This window comes from Geotrypetes seraphini, chromosome 12 (assembly GCF_902459505.1).
Source record: "Geotrypetes seraphini chromosome 12, aGeoSer1.1, whole genome shotgun sequence".
In the NCBI taxonomy this organism is placed as follows: domain Eukaryota; kingdom Metazoa; phylum Chordata; class Amphibia; order Gymnophiona; family Dermophiidae; genus Geotrypetes; species Geotrypetes seraphini.
Genome location: NC_047095.1, coordinates 73619889 through 73635777, shown reverse-complemented (window position 1 = coordinate 73635777; position 15889 = coordinate 73619889). Strand labels below are relative to the sequence as shown.

Genomic DNA, 15889 nt, shown 5'->3' with positions numbered 1-15889 from the left:
TGAGCCAGGTTTCGGATATCGCCACCACATCCAGGTCGGCATTCCTTATTTCTGTTTCCAATTCCAGGATCTTGTTTCCTAAACTGTGTGCGTTGACGTACATAGCCCTCCATGTTATATTTTTGTTATGTCTCAATGTGGATATTCCTGTTTGAGCTATTTGAACACCTTTAGCATTGTTTGTGTTATTTGTGCTTTCCTGAGGCTCAGAACCACAATGTGTACTCCCCATATACCCAGAACTACAGTGTGTACTCCCCCTAGACCCGGAATTACAATGTGACCCATAAATATGATGTGACCCTACTCCCGACTCAAAAGTGTGTGCACTCACCCCTGACCCAGAATTTCGGTGTCTACTTTCCTCAGCCTCATAAATGTATTGGCATTTTAATTCGCCTGGTATGTTGTTTGTGCCTGTACCCTCCCCCGACTTACCTAGTTTAAAGCCCTGTGGAGTAGGCGGGCTAGGCGGTGTCCTAGCCCGCCTACTCCACAGGGCTTTAAACTAGGTGACATTGCAACTTCACCACTCTCTCCAGTGGTGGCTGGTCTGCTCTGTTTATGATACCTTTGAGCTCTCCTCACATGCTGCAGCCATGTCAGTGGCGTCTAGCCTGGCTCATAGTTTCACAGCTTGATGTCAAATATCAGGATCGGTTGGCTAATGATCCTTTCTTAGGGGACGAGCTTTTTGGGGCCTCTTTGGACATGACTACCCAAAAATTATCGTAAAACCTAAGAAAAAACTTCCACCTTCTTGTCCTTTCAGACAATCCTCCTAACAGAGACGATTTACTGCAAAGCCTATGACCCAACTCCCTCTCAATCCAGGAGACAGCGACCACAACAGCAGCAAACACATCAACAACAAGAGAAACAGCAGGCTGCCCCTCCAAAATCCACACAGCCTTTTTGATGTGTTTCTTCGGAGCATAGTCAATATCACAATTTTAAAGACTTTACCTCAACCCATCGGAGGACATCTTCAATTTTTCATAGGTCGTTAGGAGCTCATAATATCAGACCTCTGGGTCCTCAACATCATTCGTCAGGGTTACTCTCTCAATTTTCAAACCCTACCACCGGACCATCCGCCAAGAGAGTCTGCTTTGGACCCTGCACAGTTCTCCCTTCTACAGGAGGTTCAAACCCTTCTCCTGCTGCATGCTATCGAGGAAGTTCCCCGTTACTTCTTAGTCCCCAAGAAGACCGGAGGACTGAGACCCATCCTGGATCTCAGAACTCTAAACAAATTTCTAGTCAAGGAGAAATTCAGGATGCTATCCCTCACCATGCTTTATACTCTCCTCAATCAGAACGACTGGCTATGCTCCCTGGATCTCAAGGAAGCCTACACACATATCCCAAATCATCTGGCTTACAGAAAGTATCTTCATTTCCAAATCAATCGCTGTCATTACAAGGTACTTCCATTCAGCCTGGCATATTCTCCCAGAGTCTTCACAAAGTGCCTCATTGTGGTGGCTGCATCTGTTTGATCACACGGCCTTCAAGTCTTTCCTTATCTGGACAACTGGTTGATCAAGGCTGTCTCATCTCAGGAAGTGGTCCAAGCAACATCTCAGACCATTTAGGATTCGAAGTCAACTTCCCCAAATCACATCTCATTTTGACTCAACGACTGCAGTTCATTGGGGCAATCCTAGACACCACTCTCATGAGAGTATTTCTTCCTCCAGATCCCCTTCAGACTCTCATCTGTGTCAGCAACTGCTCCCTCTTCAATCCATCTCTGCCAGACACGTGATAGTTCTTCTATACCACATGGCCTCAACTGTCCATGTAACAGAATTAGCAAGGCTGCATCTTCATACTCCTCAGTGGATCCTTGCTTCTCAGTGGTCTCAAGTGACGGATCATCTCTTGCAACATATATCTGTGACATCATCTCTTCTGCAGTCGCTTCAATGGTGGATGACCTCTTCCAATCTATCCAGAGGTCTCCTTTTTCACTTGCCCCCTCATCACCAGGTCATCACGACGGATACATCCCCTTATGCCTGGGAGGCTCATATGGACGCTCTTCAGACTCAGGGTCTTTGGACCGCTAGGGAGCGGAGATTTCACATCAGTTTTCTGGAACTCAAAGCAATGTTTTATGCCCTCAAGGCTTTTCATCATCTCCTCTGCCCTGAAGTCCTCCTCCTGCGCACAATCAAGTAGCAATGTACTACATAAACAAGCAAGGAGGCACGGGTTCTCTCCTGTTGTCAGGAAGCCCAGAAAATCTGGACTTGGGCGACAGCTTGCAATCTATTCTTGAAGGCTGTTTACATTCAAGGAGTTAAGAATTCCCTAGCAGACAACCTCAGCAGAATTCTTCATCCTCCCGAATGGACTCTTAACTCTGCAACTCTCCAATCCATCTTTGCTCAATGGGGCACTCCTCAAGTGGGCTTGTGGCTCTTCAGAATCACCAGCTGCCCCAGTTTTGCTCCAGACTTTACTCTCCTCTCCATCTGGAAGCAGATGCATTTCTCCTAGATTATGAAACATAGAAACATAGAAATTGACGGCAGAAAAGGGCCACAGCCCATCAAGTCTGCCCATATCAATGACCCACTCCCTGACTTTTACTCCCCTAGAGATCCCACATGAATATCCCATTTTCTCTTAAAATCTGACACACTGTTGGCCTCAATCACCTGCTGAGGTAGCTCGTTCCAATGATCGACCACCCTTTCGGTGAAGAAATACTTCCTGGCATCACCATGAAATTTCCCTCCCCTGACTTTCAGCGAGTGCCCTCTGGTGACCGAGGGCCCTGTAAGACAGAAGATATCTGTTTCTATATGCATTCCCTCCAATTCCGCTCATGTTGCAAACTCTGTTCAAACTCAAAAGAGAAGCAACCACCATGATTTTCATTGCTCCATGGTGGCCCAGCAACATTGGTTCTTCCTTCTACTTCAACTCAGCTCAGCTCAAGGGAGCCCGTATCTCTTCCAGTATTTCCTACTCTGCTTACTCAGAATCAGGAATCACTTCTACATCCCAACCTGCAATCAGTACACCTGACAGCTTGGTTTCTCTCGGGCTGAATCCATCTTACATCATTCTCAGCCTGTTCGTCAAATTCTTGATGCATCCAGGAAACCAGCCACTCAGCAATATTATCAACAAAAATGGACTCTGTTCTCTTCCTGGTGTCATCTTCATCATCATGATCCAACTTTTCGACTCTTTTGATCCAAACAAGTTGGGGCATCCTGTTTCCAAGAGTACGATTTCCAACTGGCTGGCAGCCTGCATCTCGTTCTGTTATGCTCAGACTGGCCTGGCACTGGAGAATCATGTCACAACCCACAAAATCAGAGCTTTGGCAGCTTCTGTTGCTTTCCTCAGATCTACGACCATTGAGGAAATCTGTAAAGATGCCACCTGGTCCTCAGTTCATACTTTCACTTCTCACTGCTGTCTGGAGTCTTTTTCCAGACGGGATAGGCACTTTGGCCAATATATGTTACAAAATTTATTTTCCTAAAGGCCAACACTCCCACCATACCATTTCTATTACCTTGGAGGTCACCCATACGTGAGAATATGCTGCCTGCATGTCTTAGGATAAAGCACAGTTACTTACCGTAACAGGTGTTATCCAGGGACAGCAGGCAGATATTCTCACAACCCTCCCACCTCCCTGGGTTGGCTTCTTAGCTGGCTTATCATAACTGAGGGACCGTGCGCCCTATGCCAGGTGGGAAGGCACTCGTGCATGCGCGGTTCAGGTTATCGTGAACTTTCTAAAGACTTAAAGTGACAATGCACTTTTAAAGTGGTCCTTATGGGGGCTCCGTCGGTGACGTCACCCATATGTGAGAATATCTGCCTGCTGTCCCTGGATAACACCTGTTATGGTAAGTAACTGCTTAAATCTCTTTAAAATGAATAATAGTTAAGATCATAAGAACATAAGCAGTGCCTCCGCTGGGTCAGGCCAGAGGTCCATCGTGCCCAGCAGTCCGCACATGCGGTGGCCTAACAGGTCCAGGACCTGAACTGTAATTCTCTATCTATATTCCTCTATCCCCTTTTCCAGCAGGAAATTGTCCAATCCTTTCTTGAACCCTAGTACCGTATGCTGCCCTATTACGTCCTCTGGAAGCGCATTCCAGGTGTCTACCACACGTTGGGTGAAGAAGAACTTCCTAGCATTGGTTTTGAATCTGTCCCCTTTCAACTTTCCCTCTTGTTCTTTTATTTTTCGAAAGTTTGAAAAATCTGTCCCTTTCCACTCTCTCTATGCCTTTCATGATCTTGTAAGTCTCTATCAAATCCCCTCTAAGTCTCCTCTTCAGGGAAAAGAGTCCCAGTTTTTCCAATCTCTCAGCGTATGAAAGTTTTTCCATACCTTTTATCAGACGTGTCACTCTCCTCTGAACCCTCTCGAGTAACGCCATATCTTTCTTAAGGTACGGCGACCAATATTGGACGCAGTAATAATAATAATAATAACAGTTTATATACCGCAATACCTTTAAGTTCTATGCGGTTTACAAAAGATTATTGGGGTACAAGTTGAGTTGACGTACAAGTTGAATTAACTTAAGGGATGTGGTGAACAATTGGGAGAAAGGGCAAGAGAGGGGAAAGAGGGAAGTGGATCAGCTGTCTAGGTCTTTCGGGAATAGGTGGGTTTTGAGGCGTTTCCTGAATATCTCATAAGTGGTGGGCAAGAGGAGTTGTTCTAGGTCTTTACCCCATAGAGCAGCCTGATGTGAGAGAAGATGCTCATGGTGTTTTTCTAGTTTGCATCCTCTAACCGGGGGAGAAACGAAGTGCGAGTGGGAGCTTCTCTTGTGTTTGTTGGCTGAGAAGGAGAATAGGTCAGTGATGTATTTAGGGGTTAGACCGTAGAAAACTTTAAAACAGAGGCAGGCGAACTTAAACTTTACACGAACTTCCATCGGCAACCAGTGTAGCTGTTTTAAGTATGGCTTCACGTGATCGAACTTCTTTAGACCGAAGATTAGTCTGACCGCAGTGTTTTGCACTAGTTGCAATCGTCGCATATTCTTTTGAGGGATTGATAAGTAGACGATGTTACAGTAGTCGAGTTGACTTAATACGAGGGATTGTACCAAGATTCTGAAGACAGAGTTATCAAAGTATGCTTTAATGGATTTAAGTTTCCAGAGGGTGAAAAAACTTTTTGATTATGGAGTCCACCTGATCTTTCATGGTGAGGCATTGGTCCAGAGTTACACCCAGTATTTTAATGGTGGGCTGTATGGGGTAGTTATGTTTGTTGATGTCTAGTGGGGTTTTGGTGTCAAGAGGGTGCGGTGAAGCGACAAAGAATTTTGTTTTCTCAGTATTGAGCTTGAGTTTGAAGTTTGTCGTCCAATGTTCCATCAAGTTTATGGCTTCTGATGCTTTTGGAATTGTTTCCGAGATAGAGTTGGCAAATGGGATAATAATTGTGAAGTCATCAGCGTAACTGAATATTTTATCCCCAGCTGGGTTAATTGAACGCTCAGTGAGGTCATGTAGATATTGAAAAGCAGAGGGGATAGTGAGGACCCTTGCGGAACGCCAGATGGGTTGCTCCAGGTGTTGGAGAGGTCATGGTTGAAGTGAACCTGATAGGTTCGGGACGAAAGGAAACCATGAAACCAGTTTAGCACTTCGCCTCTGATGCCAATAGCGTCTAGACACTGTAGCAAATTTGCATGGTCTACAAGGTCAAAGGCAGAGCTCATGTCGAATTGCATGATCAGGGCACTGAGACCTTTGCTTAAAAGTAGGTGCAAGTAATCTAATATGGCCGCAATTACCGTTTATGTGCTGAAAAGCGGTCTAAAGCCGGATTGAGTCTCATGCAGGAGTGAGAACTGGTCTAGATATTCCATTAATTGGGAGTGTACCAGCCCCTCCATGATCTTTACAAAGAGTGGTATGGAAGCAATTGGTCTGTAATTGGAAACTAGGGCTGACGATTCTTTGCTATTTTTTAGGATAGTGGTTATTATTATGTGGCCTTTGTTGGTGAGGAATTTTCCGTTTTTCAGGTTATGGGCTAAGTAGTGCAGTAGAGATAGTTTAAATTCAAGTGGTGCCACTTTCATGATTTCCGGGGGACATGAGTCCAGGAAGCAGTATGATGTGGAGTATTTGTTGTATAATTTGATATAGTTATTCCAATCTATGTCTTGAAATGAATCCCAGAACATGTCTGCAGGGGTTTCATTTCCTTGTGTGTTAGCTATAAGGTGTTCATTAGGTTCTTCTGTTGGGCAATTGTTTCTTAGTTTTTTAATTTTTGAGTCAAAGTGCAGGGCTAGGTCGTTCGCCGAGGGTAATTTAGAGTTGTGTGTGGGTAGAGTGTAGCGGGTGGTGTCAAATAGGTTAGTAACCAGATTGAACAGCTCTTTTGTATTAACACCTCGTGAGTTGTTGCAGGATGAATTGATTTTGTTTGAGTAAAATGCTTTGCGTTTATCTTTTATTAGTTGTTTGTAGGTTTTTATATTGGCTCTCCAATTGTTACGGTTTGATAAATCTCCTGTTTTTTTCCATTTTCTTTCTAGACGTCTGGCTAACTGTTTCATTTTTAGGAGATTGATGTCGAACCATTTGTTATGTTTATTTGCATTACTTTTACTGGTATGTTTAGGTGCAATGTTGTCTAAAATAGAATCAGCTTCTTCCTTTACCTCTGCTTGAAGTTTATATTGCGCCCAGTAGTTATCTGGGTTGATGTGGCCTCTCGTGAGATATTCTTTTTTTATTTTTGGATGGGTAATTTGTTTTCGTTGGAACCAGATTAGCTTGAAGTAGAAAGTGAAGTGATCGGACCAGATGTCGTGGCACCAGGTGCCTCCTGGTAATGAGATGGTGGGGTCTGGGAGTTCCTTTGTGGACATGGCTACTATGTCTAGATGGTGGCCTTTTTCATGAGTTTGTGCGGAGGGAGGGAGGTTGTAGTTAAATAGGGATAGGAAGTTTTTGAATTCTTTTGTGTCTGTGTTGTCCTCTTCATCGAGATGCATGTTTATGTCTCCTGCGATAATATTGTAGGAGGAACTAAAAGAGTTGTGTAGGACGAATTCGCAAAAGTCCTCTTTGGCTTTTGACCAACTTTTCGGTGGGACGTAGAATAGTATGCATGAGAGGGAATCTTCTAAGTGGATGTTACTGATTTTACAGGCAAGGATTTCTAGTTGGTTGGATGTTTTGGAGTCCATAAGTTCGAACTCGAATCATTCTTTGAGAAGAATTGCTAATCCTCCTCCTTTTTTTCCCTCGCGGTTTAGTGTAAGGATTTTGAAATTGTCAGGAAGCAGTACTCCAGATGCGGACGCACCATCGCCCAATACAACGGCAGGATAACTTCTTTCGTTCTGGTTGTAATATCAGGAATTAAGAGGGGTTGGAAATGCATTTCTTGATTTAAATTTTTCATATCTGTGAATTTAGTTTGGCATCCTTAGAAAGATACTTTCTAGTGGTTTAGCTTATTTTTCCATTTATTTCTTCTATTATGAGCATCTTCTCAGCTATCTGCTGGAAACATTCAAAAACTACATTTTTTAACAGGAGGATACAGTCAGTCTATATTTTAAAGTCCTTGTGTTTAATTCTGGAGTGTGCATAAGGGAACTTTAATAGTAAAAATTAGGGGTGTTTTTATTTGGTAACATGTAATGTTTGTTTCCTCATGGATATGTATGCACGCGTTTGCAGTTAGAGCTTGTTAAGGCTAGTGACATTAATGCTGTGCTGAAAAAATCTGCTTGTAATCCAACCTCCAAGTAACAAGGTGCTGAGGTTACTGATGTGTTAATTACAGAAGATCTTCCTACAGAGTCAGTGTCAGCAGATTTACTAAGAACCACCACCTAAGAACTTGGCTTTGTGTTTGCTGGAAAGAGAGTAATGTTTAATATTTAAATCAGTTGCTTATAGTTGTGGGAACAACCAGTGTTTCATATCTTGGAGAATGGCATTTAGCCATTGAAAAGTTGCTGTGCTAGGCAATAATCTTTCCAATGAATTATCTTCATTTTTTAAATTCAAGGTGTTTGCTCTCCTTTGTTACTTGCAATAATACTGGCATGGTTTTTTGAGTCTCTTTAGAGATACTGTCAAGTAAGAAAATCAGTAATTGGTGCTGGAAGGGGGGTGGGAGAGGAGTATGATCCTTCCAGTACCTGTGCACTACTTTCATTTTTTTTCCTTCCCCCTTTAGTACCTGAATATAACATATACAAATCCTGTTTTCCTGATCAGTTTTTCTCAGCATTATTAAATTAAAAATAAACTCTTAGGAAACCCAGGAAGCCTGCTAGACAGAATTGTTTATCCCTTTTTTTGTATACTATATGAAGATGTCTCTGTCTCCTCTAATAGTTTTCTGTTTCTTTGCAGGGATAACATTCTCCTGTATAACAGCCTTTCACAGGAGTAAAGAGATGTGGGAGACCCGATAGTGAGCCCTTTTCAAAGGACCATCCCTGAATGAAGTGATCCTCTTTCCAGCTCACGGCTAAAAAGAGAGAACCATAAACTGCAAAATAAATTTCCCTTTCCAGTGGTCATAGTTTTTTCTGTTGTTGGATTCTGCGACAGTCACTGTGAATTCTGAAGTGGGTGGAAGGAAATTCAAGTTGTTATTTTAGAACCTGGCATCTGTTAATTTTTTTTTTGTCTTACAATGGAAAATACTCTTGTGTCATAAAATAGAAAATCAAGTGATATCTGGGTCAACATATGGTGGTGGCGCCATTTTTGTTATTTTGTTTCTTGTCTTGAAGAACGTTCATCCTTCATATTGTAGTGGCTAGAACAAGAAGACATTTCTGAAAAACAATTGCATCATGTTGTAGACGGTTTTGGAATTACATCTTTCATTTCTTTGTACATGTGGGGTTTTTTTTTTCAAATTAATGACAGTAGAATACACTTGTGAGGCAGGGTTTCCTGTGTGTACACGTCTCCCCTATGGGGTACAAGCATAATGGGTCTCCCATTGTCCAGAAAACTTTGATGTAATGTGACTTCAGTAGGTCCTCTCCTGAGCACAACTACAAGCAACAGACTTCATGAGGTGAACGTGGCACTTGCTTTTTTATGTTAGCTTTTACCTTCATAGGTATATATTTCTGTAGTGAAGGCACAGAAAGAGTGAAGGATGAGCAGCTGAGGGAGTTGAGAGGCACTGCTGGCACTTGGTGCTGCACCAGCTGCAGCAGGAGAGACGAGGCCTCGGCACAGTTCACTCTTGAAAAAGAAAAACCTGAGAGGACAGAAGAAAGGCAAGAGAAGCTGGACCACAGAAGCCAGACTCAGGGTAAATGGATAGTTTTATAATGTTTCATTGTAAAAGGGATTACACTCATGTCATTTATTTTTCTTTCTTTGCTGTGGTCACTGAGCTTCATTGTTCAAGAAATAATTACATTACATTAGTATTTGTGTTTCACTGATATTCCCCATGAGGAGTTCTATGCAACTTACATGTAAGAAGAAACTGGTTATATCCAGTAGTTACAAATATTACCGTGTTTTTCGCTCCATAAGAAGCACTTTTTCCACCCCCAAAAAGGAGGTAGAAAGTGAGTGTGTCTTATGGAGCAAATACACTTCCCCCGGTACCTTATTTTATAACTGGTGGTGGTCCAGCATGGTCTCCTGCTGGATGGCAGCCTTTCTCGCAGGGCAGCGCATAAGGCAGGAGTGCGACCTTTGCGCTTCGTACCCGGTCCTGCGCCGCTCCGTAATTGGCTGCCATAAGTTCTCACCAATCTCGGAGTGGCGCGGAACCAGGCAGGAAGTGCAAAGGTCACGCTCCTGGCTTATGCGCCACTCTGCAGTGAGAAAGGCAGCCATCCAGCAGGAGACCACGCTGGACCACCTCCAGTTAAAAAAAGGTACCGGGAGGCTTTGGGCTTCCCAGCACCAGACGCACCTACGTGTAGAGGAGGAAAAACCAAGAAAAAATTCTAAACCAAATTTATTTTTTCTTGGTTTTCCCTCTACACGTAGGTGCGTCTTATAGACCAAAAAATACGGTACATTACAAATGTGGAGAGTCCAGGTTATTATATTATGAGTTAATTAGTGTGCTATATCTTTTCTTTGGATGTATTTTCATCTTCTACTAAAGATGTCATTTTGTTTGCATTAGGTATTTTGAGAATAGATAGATTTTCAGGTATTTATGGAAGTTTTTGTTTTAGTGGGAGGATCTTAGTTGAATTGGGAGGAAGTTCCACCATTTTGCTACTTGGTATGGAGATGTCATTGAGTGTATTGTGTTGTATTTGATGTTTCTGGGTCTAGGGAATCTTAGGCCCAGAAGCACTAAAATCGGAAATCGTCTAACGATCTTGGTTTAGTGACGAACGGATTTGCCAACCTGATGCACTAAACAGCTCCACCAAAAATATATGATAATACCACTTTTAAAGAAAGCTGCAACCACCAAAACTTTTTTTCAGGAAAAGGCCTCAGAATAGGAGCTTACGCACAGTCCTATCACAGACTGAACTCTCTGAGAGTTCAGTCTGTGATAGGACTGTGCGTAAGCTCCTATTCTGAGGCCTTTTCCTGAAAAAAAGTTTTGGTGGTTGCACCTTTCTTTAAAAGTGGTATTATCATATATTTTTGGTGAAATATTTCTTGAGCCACTTCGGGTGATAATTTTTGAGTTGTGTGCACTAAACAGCTCACCATATGGTTTTCTCCATGATCACTCATTCTCCAATCCAGCCATGCAAATGAAGTCATTAATATTGAAATGCCATGTAAACCAGCCAAGCGATTGATGCTCTAACATCACTTCACAATGCACAAAAAAAGTGATCACTCTCAGGGATCCAAAAAAAGCGACTGGTCAAGACCAATCACTTACGTGTCTTACCAATAGTTCAGCTCTGAAATTAATATAATATTTTTAACATTGATACCAAAAATACAGTTTTTACAATAGCAGGGACGTATACGTGTGTTATATGTACATTGTGAGCTTGTGTGTTGAAGTCACATCTTATGCATTCCCATTAACAGCATAAAATATAAGAGAGAGGGCAGCAAAAAGATGGGGCCAATGAGAGAAGGCTAAAATTTTCATTCCTCAAGGTTAGAATATGTACAAACTGGACCAGAACTTTATACAGCACCACCCTCATTTATGCCTCACATTTGCGTAGTCTGCTGCTACCTTTCCACAAAGCTGTACTATTTAAAAATACGTGAGATACCAGCGTTTAACTGCGTGTGTTTTGTGCTCCATGAGACGCGTATGCTTGTGCTCCAGCGGTCAACATTATGGACAGCGATTGTAGGCTCTGATTTATGGGAGGAAGAGAAGTGGCGATTGAAGGAGGGAGGACCAGCTGCCACGAAGGAGTCTGACATAGCTTGCATACATTATCGCTGTATCAATTGGACTATTCTGTGCATGTGTGAGAGTTGCTCTCACAGTGATCGAATGGATGGGATCGAACGGAGATTATAGGGAACCTCCGCGCAAATCATTTGCATGCAAACTTGTTTGAGCATCAGTCGCTGTTTCGGAATCAGCCATAAACTTGGCCCACAGTGATCCACACAGTCTTTACCAACTGTGTTTAGTGCATCTAGCCCTTAGTCTTAGGTGGTTACTTATCAGGTTGTAGTTTATTGTTTGGTGGTAGTTCTACTAAATTCTTTAAGAATTTTGGGGATTCACTATGAAAGATCAGGAAGATCAGTGTGCATAGTTTAAAGAGACATCTTGCTTTGATGGGCAGCCTGTGTCGTTTGAGATTTAAAGGTGATACATTCTCATATCTTGTTGCTGAGAATATTTGCCTGACTGCTACGTTCTGGAGAGTTTATAGTTTTTGTTTTTTTACGTATGTCTACTCTACAGCCTACATAGAGTATGTTTCAGTAGTCTGGGATACTACTAGTGATTGAATTTTGAGCTGGTAGGTTTCTTTATCAAAGCAATGATGGATCTGTCTCAGATTTTTTAGTGTCAGAAATATTGTTTTGGTTAAGGCTCATATTTGTATAATGTGATCTGTTACTACTCTTCATTAATATCCAGAATTGATATCCTGAAAGAGTTTTGATGTAGAGTGGTATATCCAGTACTTAGCTGGAAGTGTCTGGTCTTGTCAAAATCAAACTTATAAATGTCAAGAAAGATTGAATAAAAGTTCTTGTCCCTAGCTTCACTGACTCTAACCTTGGACAAGTCACTTTACTGCACTGTGCTTCAGTCTATGATATGAGCAGTATTGTTCCTTCTATCCTTTGGAACAACATGCCAGTGAGATTGTAAGTCTATTAGAAAAATGACAGCACAGTAGGTTTGTACACTTCCCCTGGGTATCCAATTGGTGGAAATGGATCCAGATGAAATGAGGCATTTATTAAAACCAAATTATGAATTGCTTCTCTCTTTATTGCACACATGAGACATATAGGGAGATGTATACATAGCTTCAGTTTTTTTCTGTTTAAAATAAATGCTCTAGAGCAGTGTTCTTCAACCTTTTTACACCCGTGGACTGGCAGAAAAAAAAGAATTATTTTGTGGACCAGCAAACTACTAGGACTAAAATTTAAAAACCCCGTTTCCGCCCCATCTCCGCGAGCTCGGTCCCCACAAATCATCTGATCCCATCCACACAAGCCTCAGTTATGATTTTATATTGAATGTATTTTATTAAAGTATAAAAAGAATCAATATTCTGTACAATTGTCATTTTATAAATACAAATAATTCAGAGCAAGGATCAACAAAACCCCTGTCTCCCCTCCCCGTCATTTTATAAATACAAATAATTCAGAGCAAGGATCAACAAAACCCCTGTCTCCCCTCCCCTTCACATATATCCCCTGATACTATCAAGAAAACTGAACAAGCCAAATTATTACAGAATGCTACACAGAAATATCATGCTAACAGAATACTGCAGTCACACATGACAGGAATAGTTTTAGGGGAGTGCAACTAGGGCAACTGCCCCCAGGTCAGAGAGCGCCTTAAGCCAGCTGGAAGCTAAAGAAGCACTGCCTGGGTTTTGCAGTCCCCAGTTATTCTAACACCAGCTCTAGCAGGATATATATTTCAAATCTGATATATTCTAATCACAAAATAGAAATAAAATTATTTTTTTCTACCTTTTATCATTTCTGGTTTCTGCTTTCAATCTTCTTTTCACTCTCTTCCTTCCAGCGTCTACCCTCTCTGTCTCTTCAATCCAGCATCTGCCCCTTCCATCCACTGTCTGTCCTCTCCCCCTTCCATATGGTATCTGTCTTCTTTCTATGCCCCTCTCCCCTTTTTACATGATTCATTCCAGCTTCACTGCTCTCTTAATTTTTATCTCTCCTACACCAGATCTATCATCGTTGTCCCTCTCTGCTTATTTTTCTGCTGACCCCTTCCTATCATCAATCTCTCTACTTTCTCATGCCTCTGTCTCCCCTTCCCCTCCTCTAATCTCTCTGCCAGCTGTTTCCTTCCTTTTTTCATTCTCCCTTCCCTCCTCCTCCTGTCCAGCAGTAACTCTCTTCCCTTCCTCCCCTCCCAGCAGCATCTCTCCTTCTCCCTCTCCAGTAGCAGCTGTCCCTTTCTTTCCCTTGCCCACAAACTTCCCTCCAGGTCCAGTAGCAGCTGTCCCTTTTTTCCCTTTGCCCAGCAGCTTCCCAGACTCCTTTCCCTCCTCCCCTCCCAGCAGCATCTCTCCTACTCCCTCTCCAGTAGCAGCTGTCCCTTTTTTTCCCTTGCCCAGCAGCTTCCCAGACTCCTTTCCCTCCTCCCCTCCCAGCAGCATCTCTCCTTCTCCCTCTCCAGTAGCAGCTGTCCCTTTTTTTCCCTTGCCCAGCAGCTTCCCAGACTCCTTTCCCTCCTCCCCTCCCAGCAGCATTTCTCCTTCTCCCTCTCCAGTAGCAGCTGTCCCTTTTTTCCCTTACCCAGCAGCTTCCCAGACTCCTTTCCCTCCTCCCCTCCCAGCAGCATCTCTCCTTCTCCTTCCCTCCAGGTCCAGTAGCAGCTGTCCCTTTTTTTCCCTTGCCCAGCAGCTTCACAGATTCCTTTCCCTCCTCCCCTCCCAGCAGCATCTTTCCTTCTCCCTCTCCAGTAGCAGCTGTCCCTGTTTCCCCTTGCCCAGCAGCTTCCCAGACTCCAATAGTGGCTTTCTCCCCTCCCAGAAGCTCTCCTTACTTCCCAGCGCAGCGATTCAGGAAAGCAGTCTCAGGTCCTTTGTTGGGTTGTGCCGCCTCTGAGGAAAGAGGAAGTTGCATCATCAGAGGCAGCCGCGACTCAGCAAAAGCCCCGAGGCTGCCTTCGTGAATCGCTGCACTGGGAAGTAAAGGAGAGCTGCAGAGAGTGGAGAAAGCCACTGTCGGAGGCTCCCCAAGATCTCTCCGACCCAGCGCAGACTTCAGCTGTTGATCTTGCCGGCCCTGCGCGGACTGGCAGGAAATTGAAGGGAGTCAATCTTGCCGGCTCTGCGCGGACCGGCAAAAATTTCCTGCGGACCGGCGGTTGAAGAACTGTGCTCTAGAGCAGTGTGTCTCAAACTTTTTTAGCTCCAGCACACTAAACAGAGCAAATGTTATTCATGGCACATTATAATTGAAATTATAAAATTGCAAAACAACAAAAATTAAATTTTAGAATTATTTATTTAAAGTTCTTTAAGCTATGTATGGGTAATTGTAACAACGGTGAAACTAAAGTAGATAGAATAGAATTGTAAATTGATGCAATGAATGTGCTTGTTTTTGAGTGCAAATTAACTCAGAATGCAGCTCGATAGTTGACAAGCAAACACACATTTCAGCATCCACCATCTGCAGTCTGTTGTTCTCTTTTTTTCAATTTTAATTTCTATTGGAGCTGAAAATCCAAGTTCGTAAAGATCCAAATGGTAGCAAAGCCTTGATTGATTTGTTGCTCAAGTTAAGATAACTACTGCATTAAAAAAAAAAAAAATACTTACCGGTACTTTCTGATAGTTTTCAAGGACCAATCATATCAAAGAGTGATGCTTGTCTGGGCGATTATATCCATATGCACACTGACCCCCTCATAATCCCCTTGTAACTCTGACAGACTCTTGGGTACATGACGTACATGCCATCTATTCTTTTTTTTTTTTTTTTTTTTAATAATATCTTAAGGCAAGCAATAAAGCCACAACACAACCAAGCTATCTGTTCTAATGCATACTTATGAAGGGAATTTTTAAAAATATAGTAAAAAATTTTGAAGTCTCTCCTGGCACTCCTGGAATCTCTTAAGGGCACTCTACTGTGGCACACAGTTTGAGAGACACTGCTCTAGAGAGTAGGGCTGTATTTCTGCAGTAGGCTCTGAAAACTAAGGCTGTTTATAGCTATTCTGCATGCTGTTTTAATTTGTCATTTTTTTATAACTTCTTTGTTTGTTTAGGGCTGAGTTTTGATTAAAATTTGTAATTGTGATTAAAGCTATGTGTGCTTATTTTTTCCCTCACTGTATCTCCTTGTGTATCTAGGCAATGGAGGATTAAGTGACTTGCCCAGAGTCAAAAGGAGCTGCAAAAATAAATACATTTTAATCAAAGTGCAGCCCTATTAGAGAGCAATAATTTTCTGAGTTTTTGTTTCTCTCTGGTTCAGCAAGAAAACGGGGAAGGTTCTGATAGCCACATGCTCTTTATTGACAGATAATATAGGGAATCATGTTGTCATGACTTGTACAGTATATTTGCACTAATGAATGGTGATGGAGAGTAGGTAGGAATGCATGATGGTTAGTTAGGTGCCATTGACTTGTGTTCAAGTCCTAGTGACTTGAATTATAGATCTAAAAAGAAATCGGTTTTGTGAAGGGACACTAGTGTAGCCCCTTTATCCCAGGACAAGCAGGCAGCATATT

At 42.5% G+C, this 15889-nt stretch overlaps 1 protein-coding gene across 8 annotated transcripts in view; it reads left to right on the top strand.

Annotated features, from left to right (window-relative positions):
- GPBP1L1 (GC-rich promoter binding protein 1 like 1) overlaps positions 1-15889 on the top strand; it is a 200037-nt gene that overhangs the window by 36889 nt on the left and 147259 nt on the right. For all 8 annotated transcript variants that reach the window (XM_033915400.1, XM_033915406.1, XM_033915407.1 and 5 more), the window contains exon 2: positions 8395-9316. The gene's annotated coding sequence lies outside the window, so the exon portion shown is untranslated. The remainder of the gene's footprint in view (positions 1-8394; positions 9317-15889) is intronic.